The sequence below is a fragment of the Carassius auratus genome, chromosome 3, assembly GCF_003368295.1.
Source record: "Carassius auratus strain Wakin chromosome 3, ASM336829v1, whole genome shotgun sequence".
NCBI lineage: Eukaryota > Metazoa > Chordata > Actinopteri > Cypriniformes > Cyprinidae > Carassius > Carassius auratus.
The window spans coordinates 18,593,167-18,611,827 of record NC_039245.1 but is presented as its reverse complement, the minus strand read 5'-3'; the positions used below and the strand labels follow the sequence as shown (position 1 = coordinate 18,611,827).

The following is an 18,661-nucleotide window of genomic DNA, read 5'->3' as shown; positions in this document are numbered from 1 at the left end:
ATTTCAAGACTAGGCCCCAATTTTCCTTATAAAAAAAATACACCTAAAAACAGTAAAAAAACGACCTTATTTGTTATCTTTCTTTGGCTCATGGTGCACGGTGATTGAAAATACATAGTAGTTCTTGCACCATGCAATAAATTAATGTCCTTAAAAGAGCTTGTTTTTCTTTAGTTCAACTGGTTATATAAATGGAATGACTCATTTAGGGGGCGTCCAAAATTACAATTTAAATACAGTCAGAGCCGTATAAATTAATCTTCATATATACTAGTAATGCTCCACTAAAATGCTTTTTATGACTAAGACCCCTTACTTGTTTTATGTCTTTTAGGGGAATCGAGTCTTGTTGATAGATAGATAGATAGATAGATAGATAGATAGATAGATAGATAGATAGATAGATAGATAGATAGATAGATAGATAGATAGGTTTTAAGTTACTTTATAAATAGTATACTTCAAAGGAATAAAAATAAGAAAATATAAAGATTTTTTTCGGCGCATACATGTTTTTATTTAAACCATACTATTTCATTACGTACTTTTATTGCACCGTTAACACCGATCAGAGATCAGAGCTGGGCGCTCTTAAGAGATCTTCCCCACACGTGTGACAGCACGCGCTCACGGTTCTCACGTCCTGTGCGTCCTCCGCGCGCATGACGTCACCGACGTCTCGAGCTGTTTGTTCTGGACTGTGTGAGAGAAAGAGTCTGCGCGCCCTCACAACAAAATAACGAAGGTAAATAAACAAGCAGCCTTTGCGTTTGTGCAAAGCGCTTAGTTCTTCCTAAAGGTGCCGGCATGTGTGGCGTCGTTCTGCGCAACGGTCAAGCGCGCTAATTAGCGCTGAAATGATTGTCTGGTGCGCGCGGTGAAAGCGGCCTGTGTGTACGCTGAGTGCTAACGCTAGCAGCTAGGAGAGACATCCCCATTCATGATAACGGGTCAGTTTGGATGTTATTTCGTTCTCGGGCTGGTTGTTTTTGTGTTTTAGCACCGAATTACCCCGTGTATGTCAAATAAAGAGGGTAACGTAGTGCTCTGATGTTGTTTATTAGCATTAGGCCGTTTGCTGTCCAGTGCTAGCACAGCATCGCATCCCTGCTCTGCGCAGTCCTGCGCGAAAATCTCACGTTTCCCTGTGTGGGAATGCTGGAGGATTTGACGTAAAATTAAACGAGAATGTGCGTAGCTTACACGTTACGCAAAGTCAGATTAATTAAGTCGGGTTCATGTGATCCATGCTCGTTTCAAGCGTCTGACATTGACAGATGTGTTTTAATAGCGTGCCGCGCTTGTTTGACGCTTTGGGGTGAGAGTGTTGTTTTGATTGCACGCACACACACACACACACACACACGCACGCCGGACGAGTTTGTGTCGTACACCGTTAGCATTGATAGCGGGATGAAGGAAACGTGCAGATCCTGTTACATCCTGTTGCAAAGCCTTTTACAGTGTCTCAACCACATTACATCTACTTAACAAATATTTTGAATGAATATGAACTAATTTAACGGGACTATAATGATGTGGCCTCGGTGTTTCAGCGACTTTGAGCAGAAGGACTCGTCTGAGCTGCCCGCAGTCGCCATTTTGTGTTGCTCGTCCGTGTAACGGAGAAACACACAACCTTTACATTTTTATTTTAAAAATGCGCGTTAGTCATTTGAGTTTTCTCTTTCTGCATTTATTAAAATTATTAATATTATATGTATTTATTATTAAAGTGTGTTTTGTGAAAACGGCATCAGTTTGGTCTCAGTGGTGTTATTACTCTTGCAGCGCTTTCGGTTTGCGCTCAGATTTACTGAGTAAATCCTTCGATTTTACAGCAGAAATATCAGATATAGCTACTTATGGACAGGTTTAGACGTTCAGTATATTCAGTAAATGCTGTTCGTTGTTCACCTGAACTTGTGAACGAAGGAAATCTTCCGTTGTGTGTGTTTATCTGACATCATAGATTTGTGATTGACAGCTGTTGAGTGACTGACAGGTTTCCTGGTATTAACTGATTTGTTTTTGTTCAGCGGTGAGTTTAGTCGCTATTATTTGCTCGCTTTTTAAATACCTTTTATGTTGGTCTTCCAGTTGAATTTGTAAGATTAAGCTTGTAACTGAAAAGCTAGACCAGTGGTTCCCAACCTTCTTCCTTGGAGCCCCCACTATGTACATATTTAACAATCCGTGACCCCCCATGTATATGTGTGTGTGTGTGTGTATATATATATATATATATATATTAGTGCTGGGGAAAAATTAACCGCATCCAAAATAATAATATATATGTGTGTACTGTGTATAATTATTTTGTATATATTAATACACACACATGCATGTATATATTTAATATTTTTATTTATATATAAATTATTTATATATAATAGATTATGTATAAATGTATATACATGCATAAAAAAAAAATTAATCCATGCATATGCGTGTATTTATATACAAAATAATTATACACCGTTCACACACACACACATTATGCAAACACAAACTTTTATTTTGGATGCAATTAATTTTTTTTCCCAGCACTAATATATATATATATATATATATATATATATATATATAAAACGGTGTAACGGTTCACAAAATTCACGGTTCGGTTCGATACACTTGTGTCACGGTATGGTTCGGTACGTTTTTGATACAGCAAAAAGAAAGAAATGCCAGAGAAATTTCCTTGATTTCTTTTTCTTTTTTTAATATTAAAACTAACATAATAAAGTGTGATATTTTTTACTTTGAGTAATTCTGGAGCTATAATTGATTCTTCTTATTAGCATATAAAACACAACAGCTTCTTGGAAAAAATGAAATTGTAGTAGTTATAAACCAAGGTTTATTTTATTTCAGATTAACATTTGAGGGAAGCGATTGTACTCATGTCAAAATAAAACCGACGTAATGTTACTTGAAGGCATTATAGCCTACTATTCCTGCCAAACTTTCATGGTTCGGTTAGTGTTACTACAGTAAATACATGGTGAATGTTGCAGATCTGAACACTGGATAGTTCATTCACGCCACAATGTTTCTTCCTGGTTTCCACGCGCTGTTTGATCCGTTAATAACGGAGAAATGTGAATGTTTCTCTCTAGATCTCGCAGCAATGTTATTACTTCTGTGGCAAATTCAAATGCTTTCTTTACTGGATCTCTTATTAGCGCTGTGTAGTAACAGCGTCGCATGATCACGATCGATTCGCGCTGCACTGGTCCAAACGGTCCGTCAACCACACAATAACGAGTAGTTTCGTTCCGCTTGCATTATGTGTGCCATTTGATGTTGGGCACTGTTGTGGTCGCTTCGGCGTCTCTTACATTATGAGCGCGCTTGCCACGCACAACGCGCCTACATTTGGAATAACGAAATTGTAATTGAAATTGGCATTGTTAGCATATGATTTTTTTAAAAACTTTGAAAAAATATTTTGATATAAAATTATTAGTAGAACATTTTATGCATCTTTATTCACCTCAAAGCATATCTGCTCCCGCGCCCCCCCGTGAGCTCTGGCGCCCCCCTGAGGGGTGCGCGGACCCCGGGTTGGGAACCAATTAGCTAGACAATTGAGGTTTATTGTATTCTGTAGAATTGAAATGTCACATTAGCTTTTTAAACTCAACCCAGGCGAGTAACGTTACACGAAGGTGTTTCTTTTGTGTAGGTAGTTTTAAGCAGTCCTGGTTTGATTTTGCAATCTTTTGTGATTTTTGCAATCGAAACTGACTGGTTTTGAAGCAGTAATTTCCAGAATCTTTAGGAAAATGCAACTTTTTATAAATAACTGATACCACTTTTTCGATATTATGTGTGACATTGTATGCTCAATACATGACAGTAAAACTTAGAGGTCGACCAGTTTATCGTCAGGCCAATCAATCTGCCGTTTTTTTTTTTTGTAATTTTTTATTTTTATTTTATTAATCGGCATCAGTCGATTGTTTTGCAAATAAGGCTGATTTATAGGCAGGAGCACCGGCGGGCAGCTAAGCATTGCTGCAGTGTTGCCAAGTCCGCCTACTTTTACACTGTTGCTGTGGGATGTTTTTAATGTTCGCGGGTTAAAGCGACCCCAATAATGTGATGTTTAGCCCCTGGAATGTGACCTTTACCAGGGGAAACCCACCAAAGAATGTGTATTTTACCCCCCAAAACACGATTTTAATCAGGGCATTTCCCCTGAAAAGTGATAGGGCTAGTTTTGAATAGCAATTGAGCAGGTTTTGCTGTGAAAACCTGGCAATCCTGCTCTGTAAAGCGCATGATATTAAATAATTATCTGGTGAAATGACTTTAATGAGTTACTACATTTCTATTGCTTTCCATGTTGAATAACTTTGTGTTTCTATTTTAATGTACTTTTAAATTTTAAATCACATTAAAAGGGTAATTTGTACATTTATGAATGATGATGCATTTATATACTGTCACTGTCGCACAGAGCCACTCACACTTGTTTTGCGCGTGAGCCCCACGCAGCCCAACATTAAATCGGTTAACAGACCATCGATAGCTTTAATCGATTGCATCTCTTATCGACAATTAAATAGATTTTCTCAAAGGAAACTAGAGCTGAAACGATTAGTCGACATTATCGACAACGTCAACAATAAAAAATGGTTGACACATTTGTTGTCGAGTGTTGTTTGATCGCATATGACCTAATATAAGAGCCTGCAGTAATGAGCCCTACCGGATGCAATTCCCGGAGAAGATGAAAGCGTTTCAGTTTGTAAACACAGCTGAAGGCAATACTTATATTATAGCATTAGAAATAGCCTACTACTGTAACTAAAGAGTACATAAAATGCATTACATCATTTGATCCTCAGCAGTGAATGTGTGCCTTTAGAATAAAAGTCCAAACCGTTGATTAAAACATCACAATAATCCGCATGACCCCTGTCCATCAGTTGTGTCTTGTGAGGAGAAAAGTTGCATGTTTGGAAGAAACGGATTTATCATAATTTAAATGCATGCTTCTGGCTAAAATATCCATAATGAATAATATTGTTTTCTTCAGTGGAAAAATGCATCTTGTCTGAATCGGGAGACATCTGTGGACAGATCAAGCCCTGTTTACAAGTCAAAACAGTTCTAACCAAATTTGATTTTGATTTGAGAGGAAATCAGGGATGGATTTTTTTTCTGTTGGATTATGGATTGGTTCTTTACTCTTCTAAGTTAAAGGAAGAGATTAAATGGGTTACTGCAGTAGATTGAATTAGAATGCCCTATTTTACTGTAACAATGACTGAATATTGTAGAAAATTTCCACTCTAGATAGTGACGAAACACAACCCTTTAATTCAGGTTAATATGGCTGGATGATTAATCGAAAAGTAATCAAAACCGAAATTCATAACCTCTAACCGACGTAATTTTCCCATGTCAGTTATTTCGGTTTTTGATCCGGTTAACACTTGACTCTGCCCCGCCCTGTCAGTGGCATAAAAGCAAAACACTGAGGTGAACGCCAGTTCAACACATACTGATGGCGCGTGAGCGGTGAGCCTTGCATTTACACTAAACTTTGTCAGTTGTATTTGTTTTATGGTTTGGAAATTCAATTCAAGTTTATTTGTATAGCGCTTTTTACAATACAAATCGTTACAAAGCAACTTTACAGAAAATTATGTTTCTACAATATTTAGTAGTAGCTTATGGTGGTGACTGTCAGTTTGTGCACTTTTGACAGGATTTTTAGAAAAAATTAATACAAGACGTAGTCCGCTAGATGATGAACATTATTAATATTATTAATTAATAATTATTATATGATGCAGTCAGACATGTAGCAATAATTGTTAGTTCCGTTTGTTGATTCAGGGTTAATCAACATTCAAGCGATTAGATGATCGGATGTGTATTATATCGATCTACCATGTTCGCACAGCTGCATTGTGGCACAAACACTCATATAAACAGTAGCTATGAAGATTGCGTGCACAGAGTAATGCAGAAAGTAGCTGTCAGCGATGTCCTGTGATTTATTACTAAAGTAGCTTAGAATCTCAAAACTTATTATAGCATGTTTGTGTGCAGCGCAGCTGTCGGACTGTTCTGTGTATTTTAACTGTAGAAAAGGTTGTTCCGAGTTGAAACTACTTTACAGAAAACTACATCAGTATATCATCATAAACACAGCCGTTTTTGTCTTACGTGAACATAAACGGATGAGAAAGAAAACACACGTGGAGTATTTTTGCTTAGAGACAGCAGCCTAATAAACACGCTGCTTGTCATTAATGTTAATCAAAGAACAAAAGAAAATCATTCACTGATCTTGACTGAATATATTTAATAACTTGATTAATCTTTATTTTATTTATAAAAAGAAACTATGCAGTGTTTTTAAACTTTTTAACTACAATGTCTGTACCTGAAACTTTTAGATGTATTTATGATATTCCTAATTGATTTGTTTGTTCCTATCTTATTACTGACTGTTTATTTGTCTTTAACACTTTAATATTTTAAATCTATATTAATCTTGTTTTTGCTATGGTATTTTTTTTAATCACAGGCAAAATTCCTCTTGCCGTGTTTTGTAGGCTGCTGATTTTTGCTCATGTTATTCAGCTGCAATAGAATGCTTTGTAAAAAAAATTTGACATCTAAATGTTTGACCTAAAGTTGATGGCGACTGTCCAGCACTCTTCTTCACTGCTCCGACTTCTTGTTTGTACCTTATGTGTCCTCCCCTATTTAAAAACTAAAATAAATTGTAAAACGTAGTTTTTTTTATATTTTATTTTATTTTTTTATTAATTGTGTTCGGCATGGTGGGCCGCATGTGATTTCATCACGTGCCGCGGGTTGAGATCCACTGGTTCAGAGCTACAGGATTTGTGGAGTAGCAGGATCCCCAAATAGATTGACAAAATTCATAATAGGAACAATAAATACTTCCACTACTACTTTGTTTGTGATGGTCGTTTATTTTTAGATATTATGACACAATGTTTTCAGTTTATTGATGACCTGACTTATTTTATCATACGTTACTGCATCATTAACAGTTCCTCTCAGATGACGACAAATTTCTTCATTCGCATGAATAAGGAGAAGCGCTTTAATTTCACTGTCGCTTCAGTTGGATGACATTTATTTTAATTTCTTAAAAACTGCGTGAATGCGTGACATTGTTATGATTGGCCCGGAGTAGATGCCTTGCGTCACCACGTTCTGAACTCATACGTGCTAGTACCGGTAATTTTCCTTCTGCGTTCACACGCAGCAGAATAGGGCTTGGGCGTCGTGACGTCATTACTTGTCTTTTCCAGACAAGTCTGTATGTGTGAAAGGGCTTAAGGCGGTTGCACACCGGACGAGAAGCGCCGCGTCGCGCCACATGTAGGCCAACTCGAGGTATCACACCGCGCACATTCTGTTTGCACGAGCTCAATTTCGCAGCAAGATGGGTGAGTTTTAGCTTCATCTATTATTATTATTATTTTAAATATATGATTTTAATTGATAAAAGCTTAATTGACAGGCCAATACTTTAATATTTTGCGTATGTAAAAATGTCCCAAGAGAAAAATTAAATATTAAAAGCACTACGTTTATTATACATTTAATTATATATGTTTACAGTTTAATTAAGCTGTACAACTAATATAAGTAGTATTTTGCATCAGTGGTATCTTGGTGTAATGTATGAACAGCGATTTGAACTAAATATGATGTTTTTTTTTTTTATATAAAACTATGCAGATTGCGCCCTGTGGCACGGCAGAAATTTGAACAGTGTTCTGAGTCGTAGCTGGGCGCCGCGGACAGACGCCGAATGGCTCCGCTGGTGTGTGTACACTCATAGAGAATGTGTTCGAATTTTACGAATTTTCACTTTTGTGAAAAAATAATTGTAACGATATTAACTTCGTAATCATCGGGAAGAAGGAGGCGGGAACCGGCGCACAATCAAAATCATTTTAATATCCAAAATAAACACAACAGCGCGTCAGCCCCTCACGGCGACTGACGCGCACAAATAAAAGCAAACACATAAAATAATGTCCCAGGCCTGGTCCTCTCTCGTCCTTCACGGTCGTCACTCCAGTTTTATATCCTTCCATCTCCTACGTGGGACTCGATACGGGCGGTGGGGCGCAGGTGTAGCTCATCTCCAATCACTACACCTGAAAATTCGGGTTCCCAGACGCACTGCTGCTCGGCCCTCCACCGGCTGGGTGATCTCCTCCGCGGTGCCCGGCGGTGGCACTGGACGGCCCTCGGCGGACGGCACGACACTCCTCCGCTGCCCGGTGGACGGCGACAGCTCCTCCGATTTTGGGCAGTGGCAGGAGTCCCCCGTTCCCTGCCCCTCCGGATTCCGTCACGGAGGCGGCAGGCTCCGGCCCCCTGGCGAACGGCGCCGACTCCTCCGCTCCCTCACGGACGGCAGCCGCCCCTCCTTGTCGTGGGCGGTCGGCAGCGAGCTCGCCCGTCCCCGGCATCTCGCTCCAGCCCACCGCCTCGAGCGTCCCTGGCGGCACATACCTCGCCTGCTCGAGGGCACCGCGGATTCACCACAGCGGCGAGGGATCTTCAGCAGCGCGTCCCTCCTTCTCCCGGGCTTCGGCACCACTGTAACGATATTAACTTCGTAATCATCGGGAAGAAGGAGGCGGGAACCGGCGCACAATCAAAATCATTTTAATATCCAAAATAAACACAACAGCGCGTCAGCCCCTCACGGCGACTGACGCGCACAAATAAAAGCAAACACATAAAATAATGTCCCAGGCCTGGTCCTCTCTCGTCCTTCACGGTCGTCACTCCAGTTTTATATCCTTCCATCTCCTACGTGGGACTCGATACGGGCGGTGGGGCGCAGGTGTAGCTCATCTCCAATCACTACACCTGGCCTCACTCCTCGTTCCCACGCCTCTCGGCCCCGCCCCACTCGCCACAATAATTTTCAATTTTTTTAGACATAACTGTTCATTGAATCGATTGTAAAATCGAATTTCCATGTCTAAAAAAAAGACGTTTCCTTTTTCAACCTCAAATAACAGATGAACGTAAAGAGAGCGCTGGAAACGTACAAGTGAGCAATATTTCTTAATTATTGGCATGAAGTTTCGTTCAGAATAACAAACCACAACAGGAGTGCAACATTTGCGAAAAAATATATATGCAGAGGGGGGACGGCTGCCATAACAAAAGAAAAACATCACTGCAGGCTTAAACCCGGCTGCATTTATGATTTAGGCAATTCAAGATTCTCCAAGATTAATTTAAATAATGATTCAATCCATTTCAAACAACTGTTCAAAAAATTAAACTTTAAATGGACTTGAGAAACAGGCCATGTGTTTTTTTTTTTATTTATTTTTTTAATTGAACTTAACTGACACTAACCATGGCCATTACAAATTTATTGGACAGAAAAACAAGCCGATCAACATTTTCGGGGTGCAGAGCGTTTTTTTTATTTTTATTCACTATATGTCCAGCTGTTGAGAAGACGCGCTCCGACCGCACTGATGTCCCAGGGACACTCGGGTACAGCTGCGCAAGGTGGGGGTATTACTGCCAATTTTCCACCACAAAGCCGGTCGCTGTCAGCTTGTAATGGTCCTTTTCATAACTTAGAATCTCCTGTAACTCGATGTGCGAATGAGGCGAATTCGAGTCTACCACGCCACGAGACCTCCAGACGTGCGTAAACGCGTCTTTACATTAAATCATTTTTCGCGCCAGAGGCTCGTTTCGCGTTTGGTGTGAACGCAGCATAAGAGGACACTTTCGGCCTCACTGGGTCTTATAGGCGCGTAAAATTGCTAGTATTTTCTGTCTGGCTTTCGCAACGCATACTGCACTTTCGTAATTCTTTATTTTCTTTTTCTGCTTGTTTGTGTGTTATATCTATATTTTTTTTATTGTTTAATTCTTTTAAAATTAATAGTGTACATATTTGGTTAAAATCGATTCCCTATTTTCATTTTCGAAACTTTTTTTGGTTGGTCCGATTGATTGTGCAATCGATTTTTTGAACTAAAAGTGACAGCCCTAACGCTCACGGGGCAATGCTGGCAAAAGTCTTCCAACTGAATCATAGCTAAGGTTTATCCAAGTTGCTAGGTATATGTATGTATGTATGTATGTATGTATATATGTGTGTGTGTGTGTGTGTGTGTGTGTGTATGGAAATAAGCTGCTAAAAGGTACTTACTGACACTAAAAACTCTCTTAGATGGGGAGCTACCGTATTTTTCGGACTATAAGTCGCACCTGAGCATAAGTCGCATCAGTCCAAAAATACGTCATGATGAGGAAAAACATATGTCGCACTGGACTATAAGTGGCATTTATTTAGAACCAAGAGAAAACATTACTGTCTACAGCCACGAGAGGGCGCTCTATGTCTTCAGTGTAGACTACAGGAGCACTGAGCAGCATAGAGCACCCTCTTGCGGCTGTAGACGGTAATGTTTTCTATTGGTTCATTTCTCTAGTTCATTTCTTTCGGTTCATGTCAAATTCATTTTGATAAATAAGTCGCACCTGACTATAAGTCGCAGGACCTACCAAACTATGAAAAAAAAGTGCGACTTATAGTCCGGAAAATATGGTAGTTGCTGAAGCACATAGGTATTTCTTATATATAAATGAATACCAAAGACTTTTGCACTCTCGCTGTCTTTATTATGAAAGCTGGTATATAAAAAATGAAACTCCCTAATAGTGATTACAAATGGCCATAGTAGGGCTGTGCAAAAAATCTAATGCGATTTTCATGCACATCTCATCAGTAAAGATGCTCCTGTGATTAGTATATCTTCAGCACGTGCGTTCAGATCAGGGTTGCCAGATTTTCACAACAAATCCTGCCCAGTTGCCTCTTAAAACTAGTCCAAAACTATGGAGATATACTTCTAATTACAGGAGCGTCTTTACTGGTGAGATGTGCATGAAAATCGCATTCGATTTTTTTGCACAGCCCTAGGCCATAGTCTTGTTTCTTTTTTCAAACATCAGCGGTCAAGTAAGTTCATTTATTCAGCTATCACAATCGCAAACAATACAGTCGAGATCTCATGACAGAACACAGACCGGCTGAACAAAGCTTTCATTAGATCGCCAAACTCTAGCTTGTTAGTGTTTTCTCTCGTAGTAGAGGGTGTAGAGCAGTTACATGTTCCCTTTTCGGATGTTCAGTGTGTTATTTTGGGAAAGTATGCTTGAATTTGAAAAAAAATTATATTTATATATATTTACTTTTTTTACATCGTTGTCAATTATTCTGATACTATCGCTAATATTCGATATTGCCCAGCCCTAAGCTCAAGCAAAGCAAACAGAAAAAAATAAGGCAGACCATGCCAATTACCGTACAGAACGTACATGCACTCGAGTGGTGTTTATATCGTTTCACATGTTAATGTTGCGAAAAACAATAATATCCACCAGGGGTGGTTAATCTGTCTGATTTCCCGATTCGATTACGATTATTGAAGTCCCGATTCGATTACAGTCGATTTTCGATTATTAACGATTCTCGATTAGCGATTATTGATTTTCCATTTCACAACAGTAAACGAAAATACACTACAAAGTAGGGATGTCAACGATTAATCGATGATCGATTAATTGTCGATAAGAGATGCAATCGATTAAGGCTATCGATGGTCAGTTAACCGATTCAATGTTGGGCTGCGTGCGGCTCATGCGCACTCAACACGTGCGAGCGGCTGTGAGTGACGGTGACGATATATAAAAGCATCATCATTCATTCACAATGTACAAATTAAGCTTTTAATGTGATTTAAACTTTAAAGTACATTAAAATAGAAACAACATAAAAGTTCTTCAACATTAAAAGCAATAGAAATGTAGTTCCTAATCATTTCATCAGATAACTGTTTTATATCGTGCGCTTTTCAGGGCTGCGGGACACAGTGACAGGACAGGTAGTCTATTCATTCCTACAACTTGTTAATTCATTCCTACAAATTATTAATGTGGCAATTGTCCATGTTTCATTAATTTTGTTCCCTAAATAACCCATGATTTAAGTGAAATAAGGGAACAAATTAATAAATCGAACGAATTCTTAATTCATGAAATCTTTAATTTCCCTTCCCATGTTTACCACAGTAAGAGATGCGAAAACAGTTATTAAAAGCGAAAGATAATAAAATAAACCTGGGAAATTAGAGGGTTAGACTATGAAGATTTAGGAAAAGAAACAATGCCTAAATATACTGAATTTGTGGAAATTCATGACCAACCGGCAAACCAGAACAAAGCCGCGTAAATGAAGACTATGGGATCCAAAAGCATGGTCGCGATCTAACATTTTCCAGTTAACCTATTATTCCTCTAATAAACAAAGCTTTTATACCACACTTGTCATAATCAGATCTTATAATTTCTAAATAAATAATTGCTGGATTCAAAACAGCGATTAATAGGCGCTGTGACCGACACATTCCTGGAGCATTCACTGCTGTCACTAAACGGTGACGCCGAGCATCGTTCACAAGTTTCTTTTCATGTTTTGAAAACATGAAAACAATTTGTTTTCATGTTTTTTTTTTTTTTTTTTTTTTAAATAGGCTATGCGAAATATATCCGACTTAAATAATTAAGATTAACGGATTTAAAACAGAAGTGTGGGCGCTCCATAAGTTCACAAAAAAACAAAACAAAAAGGATGACAACGCATTCTGTTTGTTTGCTTTATTTTACAAGAGCACAAATCTTCTGTTTTTATTGTGAGTGTGCACAAATGAAAGTAAACAATTTTGCGGAAAATATATATATTTTTCTTCTGTCTCAGCTGTTTCGATCGCGCTGGAGCCTGCTGCACACGTATATTCTAGCGATTCAAACTTACATCGCAGTCTGTTCATTATCAAAATAAAATAGTCAACTAAACATTTAAAAGGTTACACTGGTCAGTTTAAATAGACCGTAGTATACCGGTCCTCTCTGCTGTTCCAAGGACGTTTTTGCTCATATGAAGAGGATCATCTTTTCCGTCTATATGCGAATGCGTGTTAAGTACAAGCCTAGTTTACATTATAAATAATAGTTTAACATTCAAATACATTGCGACTATGGAAACATTTCGATTTGTGCCGAATGAGACATGAGCAATAACCTCCAAATAAATCTAGCCAAAGCCGCGCTCGCTCATCCTCGTCTGCACGCATGCACTGTCACGATCTAATGCGCTGTATGCCGGATTTTTAAAAATCTGACATTTTCTAGGACAGAATCCAGCAGGATCAAATTAATGTGAGCAACAGTGTGTTTTGGTGCAGCAGCGCCGATGTAGTTCACTTAATGTGCAGCGCAGTCACACGTGCTCCATTTCGGATAATTTTATTTTAAATACAATAATGTCAGTTGAAAACATTGCAATTGTGCTTTAAAATACAACAACGAGCACCACAAAACCATTTCAAGAGGCGCGTTCAGCGTTCTCCGTGCGGGATTGGAAACTGTCAACAAAGTAAAATGACCTCAAAAGTATGGCGCGCTCTCTTCATTTTATCAAATGATCATAATCGCATCTATTCATTTTATAATCCTGCTACTAGCATTTTATTCAGACTAAAACCTCTTTAATTCAAGTGAGAAAGCGTTTTGTGTGTGGCTTTTGCACATCCTGTCATACCGCTGACTGCGTGCCTGCAATAGACGCATTTTGCAGTATTATGGTTAACGATTAATCGATTAATTGATCGTTAATTTAAACGACGATCGATCATGGAAATAATCGAAGTTTGACATCCCTACTACAAAGTGATTGCAGTATTAAAAAAAAGTCAGCTACTGAATTACTTAACTCTTTTATTGAGTAACAACAACTCAAAGCACTTTCTGTGTCATGTAGTTATAACTTTAGAATTATTTGTATGCAGCTTATGTTTTGTAGAACACAGAAATGAATACATCACTATTCCACCTTGTTGGAGTAGTATCTGTCTTAAGTTTGTGTTTAAGCAGTTCTGGTAAAATTAAAAAAGAAGAAAAGCTAATTACTAGTAGCCTATATAAGGAATTATATTTTTTAAATAGCCTACTAGTAATTTAGAAACTAATAAAAAGCTTGACATGAATGCAACCGTTAAAATAGATTCACTTCTATTACAAAGGTAAATATTTTAAATTGCTAGTGCTACTCTCCACCTTGCCTCCTAACTGTCCTATGAATACTTCGACCTCGTCTAATATACCCAGAGGCATTAGACAAAGTCTCCACTACTGTCCCCGCGATTGCGGAGTGGTGCGGTCAGAAGACAATATACATGTCTAGCGCGGAAAAAATCTCCCGCCTCGTCCCCCCAACAATAACACGCCTGCTAATTTCGCAATGAACACTACGACGCCTGCAAACATTGTTCACACCTCTGACATTTGGCAAAGGACCATTTACATTGGGCAATGGATTCACCGTTTGTGCTTGGTGTAGGACTATACAGATATTCCCCTTCAGAATCAGTGTCCGCGAATAGAAGTCCCAACACTCATTGCGGGTTTATTGAAGCTTTATTGATGCCATTAGATAATAATAATAATAATAATGATGATAATCCTAATAATCTAATGACAATACTCGCTGACGTTGACAACATTGGTCAGATAAAATGGCTCACTCTCACACTAGCTCCGCTTTTTTTTCGCACTGATTCAATGCGCTCTAGCTCGAAGATTTTGTATAGGAGCATGACGTTTTTTTGAGTCAGAGATGAAGTATTACATGTCTGCTATCTGGTGCAGGGGAGGTCGCGTGAAATTTGGCACCCTATTTGACAAAATCGGCCGTTTTATTCAGTGCCGCATCTTGTCGAGTAAACTCGACCGTGGCGCCAAGAGGGTTAGAGCTCCTGCCATGTAAACCAAAATGAATCCACACGCTTGCTTTGAGCCCAGATAGAACTGGGTGGATCGGTCCATTTTTCCATTTTACACACCTGCTCTGGCTGCTTGCTAACTGGAACTGGGCACGTTCGTGACGTTCAACTCCTGGTATAAAATTTTGTACAAAATAAAATGCAAAAAAAAAAAAAAAAACGATTTTTGAAAATTTAATAATCGATTCATACTCGTCCATAACATACTCGTGATTAATCAATAATCCATTTTTTTCACCACCCCTAATATCCACATGCTTTGAAAGTTGGCTGCTCAGTCTCATAACAGTAAAAACGCATGCAGCAAAGTTGTTCAGAAGACACAAATATAACGGTAGGGATGTGCATTTTAAGCAAAAGTAATAATCGATAATCGCTTGATATTATTCGATTAATAGTCATTAATTGCACCCCTCCCGTGCATGAAAAAAAGAGAACGGGAGAGAGACTGTTCAGGCTTTCAATCAGTATGATAACAATCCGTTTAATACATTAGAGAATAGTCTATTCTAACACAACGATATAAAATCAGTCCCTCCAGAAAAACGCGATTATGCGATCGCGTGATTTAATGCATAATCAGCCAAGGGCCGCATATTTATGCAGAGGTCACATTTTTTCAAATAGGCCGCACTTTCGCCGCATAAAATCCCGATTTCAGGAAGCAAAATAAGCGGAGGTCTCATGATTTCATAATAATTTTAGTTGAAAAAAAAGTCACATATATCTTAGCAGAAAGTTGAAAAATGTTGCGTTTACTTCACACAAGTAAATCGCCATTATTTCCCAATAGGAACCTTATGAAGTGACGTAATTGCGCGACGTGAACATCATCTGTGAACCCCGCGGTGAAACCAGGGTAAAGGACGCAAATCATTCTCATCTGCCAACAAAAATAAGCGCAAAAGACCGAGCGAGGCAGTTACCCGTGTGTTACATGACAGTAGGGGCAAATTATTTTGAGAGAGAGATGAGGATGAGGATGGCGAATGATAGGCCAGTGTTAAAGGCTACGCAGTTTTCATTTTCACAGTGGACTGTTGTAGTTTCATTCAGAAGTTGATGCACCTCTACAGTTGTAAGATTGTACTTTTTTAGTTACAGAACCAAAACCTTACAGTTGTAAGTATATTAGTAGTATGTAAAATTTACGTTGCAATAAGAGATTGCACTTTGCAATTCCTGTAAAACAGCATTTGTATATTTGTGTGTATATTTTATTTGTATTCATTTTTACAGAAGTGGTTGAATATTCCTTTTGTAAAGCTAGAGATCTTGTTTGACTCAATGTTTTGTAAGTTTGAGCCGTGTGTTAATTAAGGTCTGAAATAAAACAGAATGAGAACTTAAATATTCTGTGATTTAGTATGCTTGCTTATCATATGAAGTCCTAAGAAATGACTCTTTACAGTAAGGTAGTAGCCTAGTGAGAACAGGGTGTTGGGGGGGTCATCTTTTTTTCTCTTTTTCATCAAACCGCAGTTTTTGCAAGTTCCCGCAATTTCATCGCATAAGATTGCAAAAATATCCCGCATATTCCATCGCATTTTTTAAGAAATCCTGCCGCATAATCAAGGATTTTTGCCCGCAACAATCACAAAAAAAAAAATCCGCGTTTTTCTGGAGGGACTGTATAATATTATTGGTCATTTGATGGAATGGATTTACAAATGGTATAACTCAACTGTTTAACTCTAAGGGAGTTGGAAAATAAGCCTATTTTCAAAAAATGTGGAGTGTTCATTTAAAGGACTAACTAATTACTGTAACTAATTACTAATAAGATTGAAAAATTACAGTTGCCATCCATAAAACAGTTAGTTACATAGTTACTTTTGATGTCTCAACCCCTACTGATTTGAAATCCAGCAATCCAATAATTTCTATATTTATTTTAATTTTACGACTCGCACAGACACGTGAAGTCACCAGTGCATCAGAAAAGCTTGGAATATAGAAGAATTTGCATTCGGCAGATGGAAATATTGCCGTTACACTGATTTTGCAAGGAGAAAAGCTGATCTGAATACTAGGGCTGTGCAATTAATCCAATGTTATTGTCATGCGCATCTCTTCAGTAAAGCCGGTCCTGTTTACTGACGGGATGCGCATAACCGTCGATGTGCAAGTTGGGGCATTACTTCACTCTGGCATTACATAGCTTGCCCCAATATATATTATATTACTATAATTAAAAATCTTATGAACTTAAGTTATCTCTTTTGATAAAATACTTAATGAAATATCAAATTTGTGTAACAGATAAATTATAGCTACAATTAGCTTCAAGCTACGAATGGCAATTAATACAACTCTTTTACTTAAGTCACTATCAGTCACATTGAGATCCAGTGTAGATTCATGATGAGGCAGAAATATATTGTTAGTATCATTTTAGAAGAACTACATGGGGAAAATATACATTACAGTTTCTGTGGGGCTTGAACGAACAGTAATGTAACTAATGGTTAACAACATGCAAACAAGGGCAAATACAGTACAGTAAAGATACAAATGAAACGATGAATGAAATGAATTTTTTTTTCAGGTATTGTAGGTTATACAGCAGCATTTATCAGTCTTAAGCCCTGCACTTGCACTATCAGAGCAAAAGATGTCTTTTGTAAACCAAAATCTTGCAGCTTTGCTGTGACTAGTGAGTAAATAATTTTTTTTTAAAGACCAATCAGTCAAAGTGTATCAATAATGTGCAAGTGTGCTGTTTAAATAAGTGGAGATTTCAAACAAGTTATTCACGTCTGTCTCTCTTTCTCTGTCTGTCTACAGTAGCGTGATCGGCGTAGCCTGCATCTGAGCTGGTGACTTTTTTTTTTTTTCTCTGGACGGCTTGAAAGCAGCTCTTCTGCAGAGTGTTCCTGGAGAAGATGTGTGCGCTCAGATAAGAGACCCTTCACACAAGAGACAAAAATGTGAGTCAATAACCTGACAACACCTTCCATAAATCCAGAGGGGTTATAAAAGATTAATCTCTAATAAATAATGTCTGCCAAATAGGATAACAGCTGTATGAAGAGTGGCAGAGTGGTTTGTGTCTGTCAGATCTAGAGATCCATCGATTGCAATTTTCTTGGCCAATTCAGATTAATTATTTTCCTAAGGGCTATAATTGACAGCATATACATACAAAAATCTAATTTTCTTCAACGCAAAGTTTTATTTTCATAAAAAAAACAAAAAGTAAAGATAAGAACAAATAAAAAAAATTTGCAAACAACAGCAAAAATAAATGCAATAGAAAAAAGAGAGCTGTGAAACTAAGTTTTCAGGTTAAGTTTTTATACAGGTAGGAAATACTAGAGGAATTAATCAATTGTAAATTATCAAATCAAATTTTTGTAGTCTTCATTGTAAAAATTAATTACAAATTAATGCTTACCATTATATAATTAATATAAAATTATATAATGCATAATATATATATTAATGTAGACATGTATATAATGTATTGAACTAGTAATAGCGCATAAATACAGTATTGTCCTGTGATTGAGCTGTAGCGCTTGTGCACTGAATGTAGGCTATTTAGACTACTGTTTTTCATACAAATATATAGAAACCATATAGTTTTAATTTTTATACCATGGTATAAACATATGCTATATGTTTGGTTTAACTGGTTATCATGATTTAAATATATGCTTGTATGGAAGACCAATGTTCAGTTCTAAACTGAAAAAACAAACCGACAATTACCTCTCAAGCAGACAGAATAAATTTCACCATATAAAATTGAGGTTGTT

At 37.9% G+C, this 18,661-nt stretch overlaps 1 protein-coding gene across 2 annotated transcripts in view; it reads left to right on the top strand.

The window, feature by feature from the left end:
• The first annotated feature begins 619 nt into the window (after positions 1 to 619).
• Positions 620 to 18,661, top strand: part of LOC113049384 (bromodomain-containing protein 4-like) — a 52,185-nt gene continuing 34,143 nt past the window's right edge. Inside the window, exons 1-2 of one of the 2 annotated variants that reach the window (XM_026211706.1) lie at positions 620 to 745; positions 17,688 to 17,830. The gene's annotated coding sequence lies outside the window, so the exon portion shown is untranslated. The other variant, XM_026211712.1, reaches the window with a different exon arrangement.